Consider the following 19297-nt stretch of genomic DNA (forward strand, 5'->3'; position numbering starts at 1 on the left):
GGAACTCAGCGTAATTGGCAGTCCACAAATATAATCAAACAGTATATGAGCGACTTTGGTCTTTGCGATGCATGGCGCTCCCTTCACCCCACCAGTAAGGAATATACTTTTTTTTCACATGTTTATCACTCCTACTCTCGTCTAGATTATTTTTTGTGACGTTTCAGACACTGAGATTCACCCTATAGTTGTCAGCGATCATGCTCCTGTATCTTTAACACTAATGCACAAGAATAATACTATGCCAAGTAAAAACTGGAGATTTAATACATCACTGCTTAAAGATGAAGACTTTATTAAATATTTTAAAAAAGAGTGGACTTCATATTTAGACTTTAATGACACTCCCGGAACATCAGCTTCTGTTTTATGGGAAGCAGGGAAAGCTGTGATGAGAGGTAAAATAATTTCTTTCTCATCACATAAAAAGAAAAAAGAAAACAAAAATATTCAGGAATTAGAAAAAAACATCAAATCACTAGAAGAAGCCTACGCGTCCCACCAAGATCAGGAAACACTGAACAAAATACGCAAAACAAAACTAGAATTAAATGAGATAATTGATAGAAAAACAAAATTCTTAGTACAAAGACTACGCTTACAAAATTATGAACATAGTAATAAATCCGGTCAATTTCTAGCAAACCAGTTAAAAATAAATAAAGAAAAAACAACTATATGTGCTGTTCAAGATTCATCTGGGAACACAATATATGAACCGAAACAAATAAACAACATTTTCAGGGATTTCTATAAAACGTTGTATTCACCACAAATAAACCCATCTAAAAAGGAAATTGATAAATTTTTAGACAACATAACTCTCCCAAAATTATTAGACTCTCAAGCAATGGCACTGGATTCGCCACTGACATCAGGTGAACTCCAGGAAGCCCTGATAAATATGTCCAATAATAAGGCTCCAGGTCCAGACGGCTTTCCTGCAGAATTCTACAAAGAATTCTGGACGATTCTAGCACCAGTTTTTTACAGAACATTGTTAGAAATCAAAGAAAAGGGCAGACTTCCATCAAATATGAATTCTGCAAACATTAATCTCCTGCTAAAACCAGGCAAAGACCCTGTATATCCCTCAAGCTATCGTCCAATATCCCTTATTAATGTAGACCTCAAAATAATCTGCAAAGCTCTCTCGAAGAGACTAGAGAAAATAACCCCCCTCTTAATTCATCCTGACCAAACTGGTTTCATAAAAGGTAGGCACTCATCAACAAATACACGTAGATTACTTAATTTGATAGACTACTCATACAGTAAAAACCTTGAAACTACAATATTTTCCTTAGATGCAGAAAAAGCGTTTGACAGAGTTAACTGGAAATTTCTATTTGCAACTTTACACAAATTTGGTTTTGGATCTTCTTTCATCAACTGGTTAAAAATATTATATAATTCCCCAACAGCTTGTGTCAGAACAAATGACCAGACATCCTCCATCTTATGTCTCCTGAGGGGCACCAGGCAGGGATGCCCACTCTCCCCTTCACTGTTTGCAATTTTTATCGAACCACTAGCAGCAGCAATTAGACAGAATTCAGCAATTAAGGGCATAAAATGCAAGAACGTAGAACATAAAATCAGCCTTTATGCTGATGATGTGTTACTCTTTCTCCAAAATTCACAAACCAATATCTCTGGGGTGATTGAATTGATAAACTCTTTTGCAAGAATATCAGATTACTCAATTAACTGGTCAAAATCTACAGTCCTTCCTATTAATTGTTGCTTCCATAATTCCTCTTCTACTCCACTGCAATCGGGAAATATAAAATATTTAGGTATTAATATTTCTCCCAAGCTTGCAGATCTAACTAAATTAAACCATACCCCACTTTTAAAGAAAGTAGAAGGTGATCTGGCTAGATGGAAATGTCTACCCATATCACTCATGGGAAGGGTTGCTGCTATAAAAATGATGGTATTACCAAAAATAAATTATTTATTCTCAATGATCCCAACTAAACCGCTGCAAGATTGGTTCAGATCTCTAGATTCATATATGTCCAAATTCCTTTGGAAAAATAAGCCCCCACGTATAAGCTTAAAAACACTACAAAAGACCAAGGATAAAGGAGGATTAGAACTACCTAACTTTCAGCACTACTTCTTAGCCAACAGGCTTCAGTTTATCTCAGGATGGCTAAAACATACCCTCTTAGATGAACCTTGGCTAGATGTAGAACAAGCACTTTGCAATAATCTAGAGATTTCAGATCTACCATTTATCAGCTCAAACATCCAACGACATGAATGCTTCAAAAGCATCAACATCAGCTCTTCTCTGACAGCATGGTGGGAGTTTCTGAAGTTGACAGAGTCTTCATTAATCCCATGCAAACGTACACCTATCTGGAACAACCCTGACATATTACAAAACAATAATATGATAAACTTTTCAGATTGGAATGGTAAAGGAATTAAATATGTAGAACATATACTAGAAGGAACAGAATTTATTTCATTTGACAGACTAGTTACACAATATGGGATCAACAAGAAAAGATTTTTAGAATATCAACAAATTAAATCCATAATAAAAAAGAAATTTAAACTGGGTCAAGTTGAACTACAAACACCACCAAGTGTGGTTCAATTTTTTACTCTTAAAACCCCCAAATTACTATCCAAAATATACAGAATGCTTTCTAAAACAGATGAATCAATATCACTTCCTATTGCAAAATGGGAAGCGGATTTATCAGTTAACTTAGACCAAAACTTCTGGTCTCAGATTTGCTTAAAAACCTTTCATCTAATCAGAAATCCCAGTCTTCAATTAATTCAATACAAAATACTACATAGAGTGCACTATACAGGTCATCGGATGTTCAAGATGGGCTTTGCATCTACCAACAACTGCTCACACTGCCAAACCAATTCACCGGACAATTATATCCACGCTCTTTGGTTCTGTCCACCAGTTCAGAAGTTTTGGCGCGAGATATGTGAAGACTTATCAAAGTGTCTGAAATGTAACATTCCAACTTCCCCCTTAGTGTGTTTGTTGGGCAGCTTAGATAATGTCACTTCAGAAAAGAATATAGCCCATATGGTTTTCACTGCCCTATGCATAGCCAAGAAAACAGTCCTCATGAACTGGAAAAATAAAAACAATCTTAATTCTAACCAATATAGAAATTATCTATTAGATTACATTAGTCTTGATACAGCCTCTGCCACCACATCAGATCAATCGCTCTGGGCTCCTCTGATCAGCTCCATCACCTAGTGGGGGTGGGGGGTCATATTTTGGTCTCGCCTTCACTGTTGTGATTGGTGTGGGGGTAGGGTCGGGCTTAGGGCGTCGGGGGGTTCCCCGGGAGCATCTTCCTTGGGGGGCTCAACCCGGGGTAGCGGTCATGGCCAATTAGGGGCTCTGTTGGCTCTTAGGTGACGGCTTCCTCGTGGCTACGTGCAGCGGGGCTAGGGGAGGGTCTGTGCTGACGGACGGGGGTTACTGACCTGGTAGCCTGGCTGCCCCTGGGTGGGTCCGGGACGGGCGTGAGGTTCTGGGGGCGCTCCGGCTCTGGCCTGGGGCCCTGGCCGGGCCTCGGGGCCTGGGTCCTGGTTGGTGTGTTGCCGGGGTTGTGGGCCGGTGGGTATATGGGGGCCCGCCACTGGCGCGGGGTGCCGCCGGTGCGCCGAGCCACCTGGGGGGCTCTTCAACTGGTGGGGGGGGGGGGGGGGGGGGTTGTCACATCTTGCAGGAGCTTTCCTCTCTCAGGAACTCTCTCTGCAAGAGGGGGAGATACAGGAGAGGTGGAGGAAGATCTCAGCCTGGGCGTCTATTGTCTTATGTAGTCTGGAAGATGAGTGGATGATGGGGTGGGTGCAGTTTTCTCTGTTGTGGGGTTGGGTGGACTGCCCCGGGCTCTGTGGGGCCGGGCGGCGCCGCTGCGCTGGGTCCCGGTTCGGATGAGCCTGGGCCCCCCTTCCCTGGCGGGTCGCGGAGTATGGGGGTGCCTACTGGGGTCAGCGGGGGAGCTGGCCCCAGGGAGGGGTCACTTGCCCCTCCCTTCCTTCCCTCCCCATCTCCAGCTGCCTCCCTCTTCCCGCTCCACCACAACCACCCACACATGCAGGGCCTTGGAGTAGGGGTGTGTCACCAGGGTGCAGAGGAGGTAACCCCCCCCTCTGTCCCCTTCTGGCTGCCTCTGCCTCAATTTTATCCCGCAACTTAGACATTCACATTACTCACACTCTCATTACACATACATATAGGATCTTGGGGGTGGGCACGCTACACGGAATCCCAATTACCATCAGGGTGTACACCTCACCCCCGGCGTCGTTGCCCACCTCTCAATTTTAAATACACGTAGACATTGAGGGCTAGCAGGAGGGACTATGCGCTTACCTGCTGCTCTCTGGCAGGTAGCTCCATGCCCTCCTGGGTTTTAAATGCACCTTAGAACACACATACATCAACACTACAATGAGCGGGTGGAGGGAGGTTAGGAGTCTTCTCTCACCCTCGTTCTCTGCTTTCTGCTGGAGCAGGGGGGCTAGGAGGAGGAGTTGGCCGTCCGACTGGGGTCCGGAACGTGGGGCCTCCCTGCTGCTGCGGAGTCGGGGCGGTCTGCTTCTCCCCACCGCAGGGAAAAGGGTAACACAACCTGGGTCTGGGTGCAGTTCCCCCCTCCAGGGGCAAGGGTACCTAGACCCGGTTCGTAGAGTACGCTTGGGGAGTGTGATTGTGTGTACAGCGTCTCTTTATGTCTGTCTCCACGTTGGTTGAGTGTGGAGTAAGTGCATATGAGAGCATGAGGGTGGGAATGGATGTTTGTATCTGTGTGTGCCTGTATGTCTGTGTCTATATGTCAGGTTGGGTATCAGATGCCACCTCTCTGAGGACAGCTCAGGCCCTCCAAGGTTTGGAGGCCTATCTCCCCCCACCACTTCCCCTGCTGGGGGCGGACTCCCTCAGACATCGGTGCGTTGGTGGTTCTTTGTGTCCGGGGGTGGGCGTCCGGGTACACACCGGCTCACTCCTTGGCGGCTGCTTATCGGGGCCTGGAGCCTGGGGCTCGCTTGGGCCACTTCGGAGGTGGGGTGCCCCCGGCCTCTCGGCCTGGGGCTCGGTCACTCAGGCACAGCTGGCTGCCGGCGGAGCTCACGGGCACGTCACTGCAGCCCCCCCTGGCTTCTGCTCCGTGGCTGCTGGGTGACCCCTCATCTGGGACTCTCCTCAGCTCTTTCTGGGACGGTGGCACGGCTGCCCCTCTGTTGGTCTTCCTTGGTCTCTTGTGTTCTGGGGGCCTCTGGATGTCTGGAGTTTTGATCTCCTCCATACCTGCTTCATGCCCTGGAGGACGGGGCAGTGGCCCCCCACACCCTCTAGCAGATCATTACATGAGGGAACCTTTTAAGAAAACAAGCGCGTCCATGCTCACAGGTGTACACACGGGTGATCACACGCACAAACTACACCCTTTTTGGCTCCTACCTCAATGCACACTGTGCTGTCGATCTTACGTGCTGCACAATAATGTTTAATATTTAGTATTTACTGTCATATTCCCATATATCATTGTGATGTGGTTTATTGTATTACTCTCGTTTTCTTCTGCTTGTTTTCTTTTTTCTTTCTCAACAGGTGATCCAGGTGATCGATATATGTATTTTTTTTTTTTTTTTTCTGCTTATTCTGTTGGTTTTTGTTTTTTGCCCTTCTCCCCCGTCCCTCTTCTCAACTGTTTTTCTTTCCCTCTTTCTTTCTCCCTTTTCTTTCCCCCAGTCAAGTCTGTCCCGTATTCAGCAAGTGAAAATAAAATAAAGAATAAAAGGTGAATCAAATGGACCATTACGGCAAAGCTGGGATGGTCAATTTGGTAAAGAAAATCCGTTGGGCATCTTTCTTCGCCTTTAGACAATAATTCTGATGGCAAAAGAGCCAAACGGGACAGGCAAAAAAAAAGAAAAAAAAAAAAAAGAAAAAAGAAAAAAAGATAAAAATCAGTGCCATACTGAACACTTGAATCTGTCACAGAGTAATAATAAAGTCAAAAACACATCAGGTTAACTGGATCATGCATCGTCTTTCCCAGTTTTCCAGATAATGACCAAATTAACTTACTCAAAGCTAATGTGTACTTCCACTGTAGTCTGTCCAGTAATATCTTGGCTTCTAGAGTTTCATGTGCTCGCTCCATCATATGATAGTTGTTCTGCGCTTCTTTACATTTAGTTGGTCTGGTGGTGTTTTATTAATTTCATGCTAGAAGAGCAAAGCTGTCACAAAGTGACTAATTACTCGCTGTAAGATTTATGACAGACAAGAGTGAACGAATACTGAACACATTTAAATTCATTGCATTAATAATTGAATTCTTTAATTAGAAAATGCATAGTTACAGATGGACTACGAGTGTATAAAAGAGCATCAGTAATATAAATATTCAAATCATGAAAAAAAAAATTGGCTAAAAAGGAAGAGAAGAAAAAGATAAAGAAAAGAAGAAAAAAAGAAGAAAAAGAAAAAAAAAAAGAAAAAAAAAAAAGAAGAAAAAAAAAAAAAAAGATTCAGATAATTATTTTTTAAAAGCGAGACATTTTAAATGAGAATAAGAAAGAAAAGTATTTCTTTGTGCCCACCTCTCCCTGTTAATGCCCTACCTGGCCCCCCTGGCAAAACTTTGCTAGATCCGCACCTGCACAGTTACCAGCTGTCAGCTACCTAAAAAAGGATCCTGGGGTTATCTGTCTCTCAGAAACAGTTCATAACTTCCCTTCAACTCATTCATGTCACCTAAAAGGTAAAACTGTTTCTCCATCACCTGTTCAGCTCTGATGATTCAGTGAGGACATCTCCTGGTTTCATCTTCATGTTTCCCTCTCACCAGATAAACAAACCGACATCATGACCAGCAGCTTTACAGCTGTGGCTCCAGCAAACATCAGCTGATACTAGAAATTAATATTAAATAAATTCTAACAACTGCTGATCAAGCTTAAACGTGCTGCTGTTGTTTAACGTGACATTGGCTGGTTTCCTCTTTCTGGCGCAAAGTGGGCAATAAACAAGCAAGAGAGCCGATCAGCTGATCATTGATCAGTTTTCATGATTGAAGTAGAAACAGGAGAGGGAGGGAGGAGAATGAAAGAAGAAGAGGCAGCTGTGCAGCAAAGACACAGAATAAATCCAGCTTTGTGCCTTTTTCATTGTAGCTGAATTACGGGACAAACTGTTCCTTTTCACCTCAATAAGAAACGCGTAATATTTTCTCTGAATACCAGACGGGACAGTTGGCAACTCTAATAACTTATGAACAAAATAAAGTTCAACATCATTAACTTCATAGCACCCACCCAGCTGTATAGAAACTCCGTCATGCTAGCTAGTACGCAGTACGGAAAAAGTCAGAATAACGAAAATAAACTCCACCTAAACTTGGTTTATATCTGACTCGGATAGCCTGCAGGTCATAACTTCTTACCTGAAGTTCAGTTCACACTTGGACCGGCGGCCGCCTCGGGTCTCTTTTCCTTCTGCGTCCCCTTTCCCTCATCCACCTGCTGCCTCCACCACTTGCTAATGTTACAGAATCTGTGGAAGCTCCGCGATAGCCACCACACGAAGTAACGAGTAACGACCCTATCTAAATCCCAGTAACGACTAACGTGTTCCTGATTTTGGCATAATAACTAGTTACCATGCTCGTTACCCCAATAATAACGTAGTTACTGTAACGCGTTACTTAATAACGCGTTAGTCCCAACACTGTTCATTTCACAAAGATATTCAAAAGGAATGCTAGAATATTATGGACTTGTTTGGGAGATGCTATTAATCTTTGCATTATAGTTATATTTCAGACTAAGTGTTTTATCATGATGACAAGTGCCTTCAAGCTTTCACCAGCCATTCAGTCTATTTGAAGGTGAAAAAACATGCTGCTGTGTAGTTTGGCATCATTGTGTGCATCACACCTAACATGGACCACAGAAAGCAAAGGAGATAGCTGTCCAAGGAGCTCATAAAGAAGAATATATTGATCCATGTCAGTGTTAAAGACTATAACCATCTCCAATCAGCTTCATTTTCCTGTGACCACGATTGCCAGTATTATTAAAAGGTTTAGGGTTCACTGGACTATATCCAGCCTACCTGGATGCAAGAGGAAGTGCAGACGCATACCAGGTGTTGACTGATCAGAAGGAGCTCCAATGACATCATCTAAAAGCAGGTCAGGGTACGTCACTTTTTGATCACACCATCCATCACATTTTGAAAAATACTGTAGTCCACAAAAGAAATATCCAGCTAGAATTCACTAAAATGCATATTTACAAGCCCCCAAATTTTGGTGTGAATATCTTTTAGCCAGTCACTTCATAACAGCTCTATGTTTACAGAAGGAAAAATGGAGCTTAGAAAAAAGAAGAAAACATACCTAGTGTCACATATCTGCTGCTTTGCTGCATCGGGCAAGGGAAACTTTGAATCTGTGCAAGAGACAATGAAGTGTCAGGACTACCAAGACATCCTGGACCAAAACATACTACTTAGTATCAGAAAGATCAGTCTCAGTGACAAGTCATCGGTCCTCTAACAGGATAATGACCCATATCATACAGCTGACAGCGCTCAAGAATAGCCTGCCACGAGCCCAGATCTTGAGCGATGGTGGCTCAAGAGTTGGGCGTTCGTCTTGTAATTGGAAGGTTGCCGGTTCGAGTCCCGGCTCCGACAGTCTCGGTCATTGTGTCCTTGGGCAAGACACTTCACCCGTTGCCTACTGGTGGTGGTCAAAGGGCCCGGTGGGGCCAGTGTCCGGCAGACTCGTCTCTGTCAGTGAGCCCGAGTGCAGCTGTGGCTACACTGTAGCTGCCATCACCAGTGTGTGTGAATGGGTGGATGATTGTGTATAGTGTAAAGCGCTTTGGGGTCCTTAGGACCAAGTAAAGCGCTATACAAATACAGACCATTTACATTTTAATCCTATTAAACATTTATGTTAAGTGTGGAGGTGAATAACCATCCCTGATGCAATGATTTTAATCATATTAATATCCAATGGAAGTGCTTTACCTTCCACTTTAGTTGGGTAAATACAGCTAGTGACTGTTTTAGTTTCTTTTTTTGCTTGTTTTTTTTGGCTGGACACCGTACAGTGCACATATTGTGCATTCATAAAATGTTTAGACTCTTTTACTTTGTCTGCATTTTATGTCAGAAGCTGTGCTTAATTTTTTCCCATCATGAATCTACACACATTACCCCATACTGTGCTTACCCCTATTTGATACTCATCAACAGAATATGCACTGATACACTACAGATATAAAGTATAAAACTGAAGTTTTTAGCCTTTAGGATAGCATAGCTTTTTATGCACTAAGTGAAAGCATAAGCTTGTGAAATATGAATCTTTTTGATGATAAAAATGCAATTATAATTCAGTATTCAGTAAGTGCTGGATTATCATGTTACTATTAGCAGTGCAGGGCACAGCAGTATTGTTCTGGCTCCTTAAGAGTCACCACTCACGTTATGTAGTGTTATATAAGTTCATGCAATCTTTATTCGTTTCTGGCACACTGTTCATTTTATTTTGACATTCTACCGGAAGTGCTACTTCTCATTACTTCCTGTCTAACAGGAGAAGGACAGTTTGCTACTCCTGTGCCTGCCTATGCTGCCTCTTAAGCAAGCACAGTCTGTGAGTTGGCAGTAATGTTGTGTTTTACCAGTGAATGTTTAGCACTAACTGCCGTGTGTTGTTTGTGATATTTTGAGAAAGTAAATTCACTCAATGATGTGCTTTATTAGTCATTAGCCTAGACGCTAATTAGCGCTAGCTAACCGCTAACGTTAGCTTGTTAGCTTGTTTCGTTCTGCTTTGCTTTGCATAGTAACAGGTCATAGCATCTTCTAATTGTAAGAATGTTTGCTTATATCAGCCCACACGGGATATTTTGTGTTTGTTTACAGTTTTACCATTCATCCATTCATGTATTTCAACAAAGCCATGCTATGCATCCAATCAAATAAATCCACCAGAAAGGAACAACGGTGTGGTTTTTCTACATGAGATGATGGTTGTCTGTCTGCCTAGTTAAGTGCGAGGGCAGAATAAGTATTCTTGAGAAAATAGAAGTGTTAGCCAAGCATAAACTAGTAGCAGACTTATAAGAAGAAGAAAAAGAATAATTTAAAATCAAGTCTACATAGAAAGTTTTACAACACTAGAGAAGTCTTTCGAATGAGTTCAAATGACAAACCCCCTTACTCCGTTTCAATTAAATATCTGGAGCAGACAATGAGTTCTCAGGCTGTGTTTCACTTTCAAGCAAAAGGCATTAAATGAATGGAAGAATTCATGGTTACCACTGAACTCTATAGCCTTGGAGTCCTTTGACTGAACCCCACTGAATAAGACTTCAGAAAGAGTTCAATCGTTTTAGACTGTGTGAAATGAGCAAACTGCTTTTTCATATCAAGAGATTTTCTATCCTCTCCATACAGACCCATGATTGTGAGTGCCACAGAAAAAAATCTTCTAATTTCACTTGTAGAATTACATCCTCTAGAACCTATAATTACTATAATCTCTTGAGGCCAGAAATGGTTTCTCCCAAACCATTAACCTTGGGCACCTAAGCCTCTGCTGCAGTATTTATACCTTTATTTTTCAAGGTTAATTGTTTTGCTGACCAAGCATACTCTTTATCAGCACTCTCCTCCTGAACATACTGTCAGCACACCATGTAGTCTTTATTTTACCCCTCGCAGCCACCTGTAAATGAAATAGGCTTTACAGCTGTGATTTCAAAATGGCCGATTAAGGGTTTTAATCAATCCACTGCATGTGTTGCCATCATTGTTGCAGTTAGAACAAAGATTCGATTAATCATTCTAAATGTTAGTTGTACCTGCATGTCTCAACACTGTACGCTTTTTCATCACAACGGTGAGTTGAATTATTTGACTATTTATCTGACTCTTGCTTCATGCCATCATATTTATTCTTCTGGCCCGCTGTGTATCTTCGCAGTTCACTTGAATGATGTGGAACACTGACGTTTCAGTTTAGCCTAACTCAAATAGCCATGTTGCATTCTTATTTATTTTAACTTACACCAGCCAATCCAGATGCGTTGACTCCTCCAGATGCATCTTAAAATGAAATTAATCTTTGGGGATTTCCATGTAGAGATGAGTTGTCCATCTGCCATCGGAAATGTGCTACATCAATCAAAACCACCATACTAATGATCATCTAGCAAAAGCTCCAGCCGTGGGGAATTGTAGTCCCCCTGGCGCAGTCATTTGCGTCGATCTATGACCACAAGCGCATTTGGCCTCCTCTGCAGCCCTAATGGCTGTGCTGCTTTGTCGCCCGCCGATCTGCTCTACTCAGCTAAGATTAATTTTCCCCTTCACTGTTGAAGTTGAAGTGCCTGACAGTGTTTTCTATTTATCCCCAAATGAGGAGGAGCCAAAAAGAGTGGAAGCATGCAGAAATCATATATTGGAGTGGGAGCACTTTAAAAAAAAAAAAAAGTAATGAAAAAGTAACATGTAATCGAGGTTGATCAAAGGTTTTTAACGTGCCATGTCATCTGTAACTTAAAATTGACACTTTACTGAATTTACCGGCAGATTTGAAGAAAGAACCAGTGCAGGTACAGAAGTAACTGCTACTTTCCTGTTATTTATTTATTTTTGTGTGTTTTGGTTTAACTGTGACAACCACATAGTGGAAATTAAACCAAAAAAAAAAAAAAAAACAGGTGTAGAGGTCTTCCTTTGATTTTACTTCTTGGATTTCCATCTCAGTAGTCATGCTTGTACATAACCATTGTAGGGATTAGAGAAATATTTTGCTGCTATTGTTAATAATCGTCATCATTACCATTGCATTAATAATACAATCTGCAGTATTGATATTGCATTCAGATGTTTAAACATATTGGTACCCAATTAGCCTTTACTACAGGTGCAGTTATAACCACGTTAAACTGTTGAGTTAAATCAATAATCTTAAATGCTTTTGAATGCTTGTTATGAACACAATAGTTTATTGTTAAGTGCTGGTTTCTGTTGCGACTCTCATTATGGGTAGATGGATGTCTTCCTATCTCAAACAATACGATTGTCTTTCTGTGCATGTGTGTTTGCCTTCACCACTAGAGTATCAAGTTCTGTTTAACACAGTCATGTTTTATTTGCGTAAGCAAGACCACAACGATTCTTAAATGCATTAACCTACCTTGATTTCGGTGCACTATAACTCTCTGAAATGTTTTACAAAATGGGCTCAAGCTAATGAGTGTTTATATGAAACAGACAGATGAATAAATGATAAATAAACAATGAATATATAAAACTTTCAAAAAGCTTTTCTTACTCATTTAGTTGTTCTAAACCCAACCCTTTCAAGACATAAGCTATCACGTCTAATTAAAAAAAAAAACTATTCTGGGTAGACACTGGTAATTCAAATCAGTGACTATTAATATTTTGCAGTGATAGATTCAAATAGTAACAAGCTATGGCTTCTGCATTTTATTATATTTGTACAAAGAAAAAAAGGGCTATTTACATATTCTTACCCTGCTCGTTACCATCTGGCAGACGTTACAGGAGTCTGTCTGCTCGGACTACAAGACTTAAAAACAGTTTTTACCACCAAGCCATACGACACCTCAACCACAACACTTAAACACACACAACACAGTCCACAGGACGCACTCAGAAGCTACCTTGCAGCTTCACAAGTACTCTGTTTAATCTGCACTGGTCACTTCACTTTATTGTTATTGATATTTATACTTAAAGTGCAATACTGTAATTTTCTGCTGCTCATTCCTGTGCAATATCCCATCTGCCCCCCGTCATATTTCTTTTCAAGATTTTCTTATTTAATTACTAGTGTACATATATTTATATTTATAGATACATATATATGTAGTGATCTTTTCTCTTTTACCACGTCTCTCTAATATTTTGCTCGTTACTATTTTTCTATTTATTTTTTTATTTTATTATATTTTCTTCTACTGTAACATGCTGCTGAGTGACTGCTGCTCGTCAAACACATTTCATTGCAATGTTGACCCTGTGCTAACTTTCATATGACAAATAAAACTGAAAAACTGCTAAATGTTGTCGGCAGACATACGAGGTAAACTGAATCTCTTTTGGGTAACTGTGTTTGTCTCTATGTCATCCCCCTGACTGACTGGTAAACAGTCTAGTCTGTAAGGAAGAAATGGATAAATGTATTTTTAGAATGGCAAAAATAAATTCTACATCATGTTTTGCCAACTGCTTAACTTATTTGTGATGTTCAAAGCCTGGGTGATTCATTTTAAAGGTAAAGCAGATGTCTCATTAAAGACTGGTATCCTTATGTTCAGGAGAACGCTTGCCTTGTGTGGACCATCTGGAATAAGACCAGATTTTCATTACTGTACAGCTATCATGAAAAAGTTTAGCAGTGTTTGAATTCTGTAAGGTGTAACCATATGTCAATGAAACATCTTAGTTTTACAATTTGGTTTCGGTTGCTTGCAGTTTCAGTTGTGGTTCGGCCTCTGTGTTCAGTTGTCCCTGTGTTGTGGTTCATAATGAATTCAGAGAAAGTCAATACTGAGTCTATCATGAGCTGTTTTCAGGGTAGTCAAAACTTCGAGAAAAACTCTCAAACAAAGTTAGGAAAGTCAGGGTCGCTTCTGCCTGTGCGTTGAGGGTGGTTTAGTTAACTCATCCTGGCTCACTGCATATTGTGGCACACTTGTGATAGTGACTCTGTGGGCTGTTTCACTCAAACTAATTTAGTACTAATCTGCAGGCTGCTTTCTTCGTTTTTGCCAATACGGTGTCAATAAAATTGCCCTTCCTGAGTTAAAGTGGACGTCACTATAGTTACTTACAAGCTTAGCAGTGCCAACAAAGTGTCAGGTTTTTAAGTAATTGAGTAGTTCCTGTGCACCCAGCTTCAGGCGGTGAGTCCATTGTCCTTTGCTTTTCTTTTGTTTTGTCCTCCTGTCTGTTTATGTTTAAATTTAATATTGTTTTCTATCCACATCTGTGTAAACACAGATCAGTTGGTAGCCCACATCTTATTAGATATTGAAAATACATACAATAATACAAACACCACAATACTTATTTTATAAAACCTGTATAGTCCTTTAAATAATCCATAAACCACACTGCTTTTAGGAAGTGTTACATATTTAATAGGTAATTTATATGGTTAGGGTTCTTTGGTTTACAGGGGGTTGGAAGCCTGTGCCGATGATGAGGCACTGATGGCACAGTAATGAGAACAAAAGGATTCAGACACAGGCCTTGGGGGAAGTGCGATCAGAAAAACACCAGACAACTCCTCTGTTAATGTGTTTCCTGTGCAACATAAGACAACTAATAAAGCTGAAGAGAAGCGACACCATCTGTGCCCACATTATAGGTGCAAGTCAGAATTCTGTACAGTTGTAAGGGATGGTCTCCATATTGCGGATGTGGTATACGTAGATATTGTTAATGCAAAAATAAAAAATGTTCTTAATTTCATTTAAATAGGAGGAAGAGGGATAGAGGAATTGAACTGAATTGGTAAATGTAGAGTATTAGATAGGAGGAAATGTTTTCTAGAGAAACTGTGGTACTGCATGAGGGAGTCATGAGTGGCAGAGAGGTATCAGAGGGTGGTGCAAGACATGCATGAGGACAGCAAGACAGTGGTAAGATGTGTGGTAGGAGTGAAAGATGTGTTCAAGGTGGGGGTGGGATTTCATCAGAAACTGGCTCTGAGCTCCTTCTTGTTTGCAATGGTGATAAGTTGACACATGAGGTCAAGCAGGGAGTCCATGGGTTAAGATATTTGCAGATGACATTGTGATCTGTAGTGAAAGGAGGGGGAGGTAGGCGAGAGCTTGAAGAGGTGGTGGAGGAAAGAGGAGGAATGAATGTCAGTAAAAGCACAGTATGAAAAAGTGTGTGTGGGGGGGGGGGCAGCTAGAAAGGGTGGAGTGAAAATGGCATCAAGCCTGGTAGTGCTATAATGTGCAGGATGGGGGATTGACAAAAGATGAGTGACAGAGCTGGAGAAGGTAGAATTGAAGATGCTTGGTGACGTGGAAATAAGTATACTAGAAGGACAACTCGGGTTGAGTGGTTTGGAGAAAAAAAGTTAGAAAGGCAAGGCAGATGTTGCCAGATCACAACAACAGTTGCCTCAAGGTGCTTTATATTGTAAGGTAAAGACCCTACGATAACAATAGAATGACGTAAAACTACATCCGCTGCTCTTATTATTTAATGTTTGTTTTGGAACATCAAATAGAAAATGCTACTTTGCTGCTGAAACATAGTGAATACACAGTGCCCACTACTGGACCGCACTTTGATCCAGAACATGAAGTCAACTGCTGTAGGTGAGGTAAGCAGCTTCACATTTGCTGAGGGGTCCCTGTAACTACCTGTTACAATCATTGTTCTTGTTTAAGCCTTCAAACACACTGCCTATACGTATCTGTTAGCCACAGACTATAAAGTAAGATTGTGTCTTAGTTTCTTGCTAGTGTAAACACATGTCATGTATACGAAGGATGTTGTGGTATATAAACACGTGTTTGTCTTTTATTGCTCTACTTGACTAGCTGCAGGTTATTGACTGAATTTAAAGGAGCTTTCATATTTGCATTTTTATTCTTATATTCGATATATTCTAGCTTCACTTCTCTCTTCTCTAACTCTCCAGTACCAGCTATAAACTTTAACATTATCAAACAGCTGCATATGGAGTTGTGCTATATAATGTTTTTTTTTAATCATTGTTATTGTGTTTATTTGTTTATATTTTTTAGTTTCACTCCTCTTCAATTGTGTATGGTGGTGCAGCATAAATAAAGCTCTTGGACCTTGGACGAAATAATAAATATTCTTTGCAGCAACTGAGAAAAAAAAGGGCCAAGAAACTATATTCTATTTTTATTAGGGAATAGGATATTGTGGAGAGAGCTAAGCCAGCAGGTGAGTGAGTCAGATGATGTACAGAGAATAGCAATTCCTTCTCTATATTAGATCTTAATTCTTAAGTAGGTAATACATTTATAGTGGGGTTACTGTGACAAAGTCTAAACAGTATCAGTATAGATTTTTTTTTTTTTTAAGTTTGACTTTGACTGATACCTGTCATGGCTGATATTGTGCTGTTTCCTGTCCCTATAAAATGGCATGTGGAGTTTTTGTGGCCTGGTAACTGCTATGATGTTAGCAGGCCACTCATGTACTAGGTCAGTCAGGAAAACAGCTACAGAGAATTTAAAGGCTGAGAGAAATGAAAAAAAAACCCCAAACATTCACATTATCTTAGTGCATGTGCGGTTGGGACCGTTCTGCAATAGGAAAAAACCTAAATGCAAATGCAGCTAAGAAGCATTCTAAATGGGAGGTGAATTTAAACACTTTCTTGCCAGATGCTGAAAAGGTATAATTACGTAATGCACCACTAAGTGTAAATATGTCATCATGGCCCCTGAAAGTAACCATTACAGCAATTTCAACATTTACTTACCATCATACTGATGGTAAACATGCTTTTTTAGATAAATCCCTGATTTATCTTAGCCTTATTAATGCTAACACTGTGTCGGTTTGGGAGTGACATCAATCAAAGCCCTTAAACAGGACTAAAATATTTGTCATTCACCAGTCTATGAATATTATTTCATTTTAAGAAACGTTCTTGGCTAAAAAGCTGAATTATATGAGACTGTTAAACTGATAAAAGCTAAATTAATAATCCTCTCATGTGAGGGTAAATTAGGACACAAATGCAGACTCGGGATACAAACTGAATAAAGTAAAAATGCACCTTTAATAACGGTCCAAACAAAAGTCAATATAAAAGAACAGAAACATAATCAGGGAGAAGAAACAGCTGGCAACAGGATGATAACACAAAAAACAAACTGAGGCTTTAAATAGACACATGATGTAATTAGGGGAATGGGAAACTGGGCTACATGGCTGAAACTAATCACAAATAAGAAAGCAGGGGAACCAAAAGTAAACACAACACACACAAGGACAAGCGCTACCAAAAATGAAACAGACCAAATGTTGGGCACACAAGCAGGAAAGAAAACTGAAACTTGGGGAAATGACTCTAGCTAGAATACTAAATTACAAAACTGAGAATAAAATCATGAGGAGAAATAAGCTAGAGTAGAAAATATATAATAGAAAAACAAAACTAAAAATTTAAACTCACAATGGTAGAAAACATGGTTCTGGCTCCAGACTTGTAAAACATTAAAACTGCTTGCAATTTACTTTATAGCCCCCTTATAGTGCTAAAGCAGTCCCTTCTTTGTCCAGTTCCACCTTTAAGCCATTTATGTTGTAGGTTCTGGGCTAAACTTCCATAGATGCACTTCTGGATTATGGTTTAGGGAATTTTGGAGGAGAAGTCAACACTTTGAGGCAGGGTCATAGTCTGTGGGTTTATTTTGTGAGATTTGAGGTTTTGTTTTATCTTTGTAGTTTTTGGTTATTAATGTTAGAAAAGAAAATCTTCTGTTCTCAGTGTTATTGCTAGGTTTGTAGTTATCAGTCATTTCTTCACTTTTGAGCTTTCACTCATATTTTAGTAGTATTTTCTCTGTGGTTCCTTTTTTATGCCCTACTACATCTTCCCCCTGTGTCAAGTGTTTTCTTGTGTCTGTGTTTCCCTCTTTAGTTATTGTTATTTATTTCCTCTTTTACTTTACTAGTATGTATCTAATCCTGTCATTCTAGAGTCACAGTGCCTGTTTACCTGGTGTTTTCCTGCTTACCCCTTTTTTTCCCATCTGTCCTCAACTTCTAACCCTCCGCATGAGTCTACAAACTCTGCAGCAATGACACCTTCATGTCTTAGTCAGTGTATATTTTCAGCAGTTTACAGCTGGGCTGATCCAGAATCTTTTCAGTGCCTAAGGGGGTAGATGATCTTGGGTAGATGCTGAACCCGAAACAGTGTGAGTTTATAGAAGAAAGAGCAAAGTATAAATAAATAAAAAGCGCCCTGTTTGATCGTGTCTGTGTGAGGCCCTCAGTGTAAAACACTAACTGGTCAATAGGACACGTAAGAATGACCCACAATGTTTATTTCTCATACACATTAATGAGCCTTGACTGTTCATGACCCTGTCAAAGCTTCAAAAGTCGTTCTTGTGCAAACCACTTTGGTATATGCTAACTGCTCCATTTCAGAAAAACCCCACAAGACCTCCCTTTTTGGAAATTCTCTGACCCAGCTGTCTAGCCATCACAATTAGGCTCTTGTCAAAGTCGATCAGGTCATTATGCTTGTCCATTTTTCGCGCTTCAACACATCAGTTTCAAGAAATGACTGTGCACTTGCTGCCAAATATATTCCACCCCTTGACAGGTGCCACTGTAACAAGATAATCAATGTTATTCACTTTACTTGTCAGTGGTTTTAATGATGGTTGATCAGTGTATACTCAAATAAATCAGGAAAAACACATACTCATGAACTGAGAGTGGACATACTCGTTAATTCAAAGTGGACACATTTGACACAGGCTGCATTTTTAATTTAAATCTCACATAGAGAGTGCAAAAAGCGATGTGACAAGCACCATTTACAGATCAAAACATTATCTTGACAAAAAATGTCCATCCTGAGTGACTTTCAAATCATCAAGTGAAAATGTTGTCAGATTATTAGAGGTAGGTGTTTAAAATGAGCAGACGATCCTGTTTACTCACTGGCACAGTGCCTCTAAACTTGTAATACCTCACTTCCTTTGATATAACAATAATTTCTTAATGGTTTAAAGTGCTGCGGACATGATGTAAACATTTTTACATACATATAACTCCCATAGATGTTATGTGAGAAAATATGATGAAGATGAAAAATGCTTGTATTCGTTGTGGCACAACTGCAGTACACCTTTGGCATAATGGTAATGTTTGTCTTTCACTTGTATGAGAATGTTTCTTTTATTTGTAGAGTCACGTGACCAGCATGGCATTGACTGATACATTTTCTCTGATCCACCTGCTCTGCAAAAAGGTTGCTTATTCAGTCTTACAAGAAGGTCACCTAATCTACATAAATATATACACATGCAAACCTTGAGAAGTTTGAATATTGGCGGCCTTTTGTAATTACTCAAAAGATTATGTTCAAAACTTTGTGTCGTCTTATCACATTCACCCAGAGCATCTCTAGAGTATATAATTTGACTTTAGACACTGAAGGCCATGTAAGTATATAGAATAGAAACATTTGTAGCCAAGCAGTGG

At 40.3% G+C, this 19297-nt stretch overlaps 2 long non-coding RNA genes across 2 annotated transcripts in view; both read left to right on the plus strand.

Moving 5' to 3' along the window:
• LOC146523996 (uncharacterized) overlaps positions 1 to 19297 on the plus strand; it is a 315951-nt gene that overhangs the window by 209659 nt on the left and 86995 nt on the right. The window lies entirely within an intron of this gene.
• LOC146524002 (uncharacterized) lies at positions 6548 to 12682 on the plus strand. Its single transcript, XR_014869609.1, has 2 exons — positions 6548 to 9683; positions 9956 to 12682. It is a non-coding gene; the product is annotated as an uncharacterized LOC146524002 (long non-coding RNA).

The sequence above is a fragment of the Neolamprologus multifasciatus genome, chromosome 2 (genome assembly GCF_963576455.1).
Source record: "Neolamprologus multifasciatus chromosome 2, fNeoMul1.2, whole genome shotgun sequence".
Lineage (NCBI taxonomy): Eukaryota > Metazoa > Chordata > Actinopteri > Cichliformes > Cichlidae > Neolamprologus > Neolamprologus multifasciatus.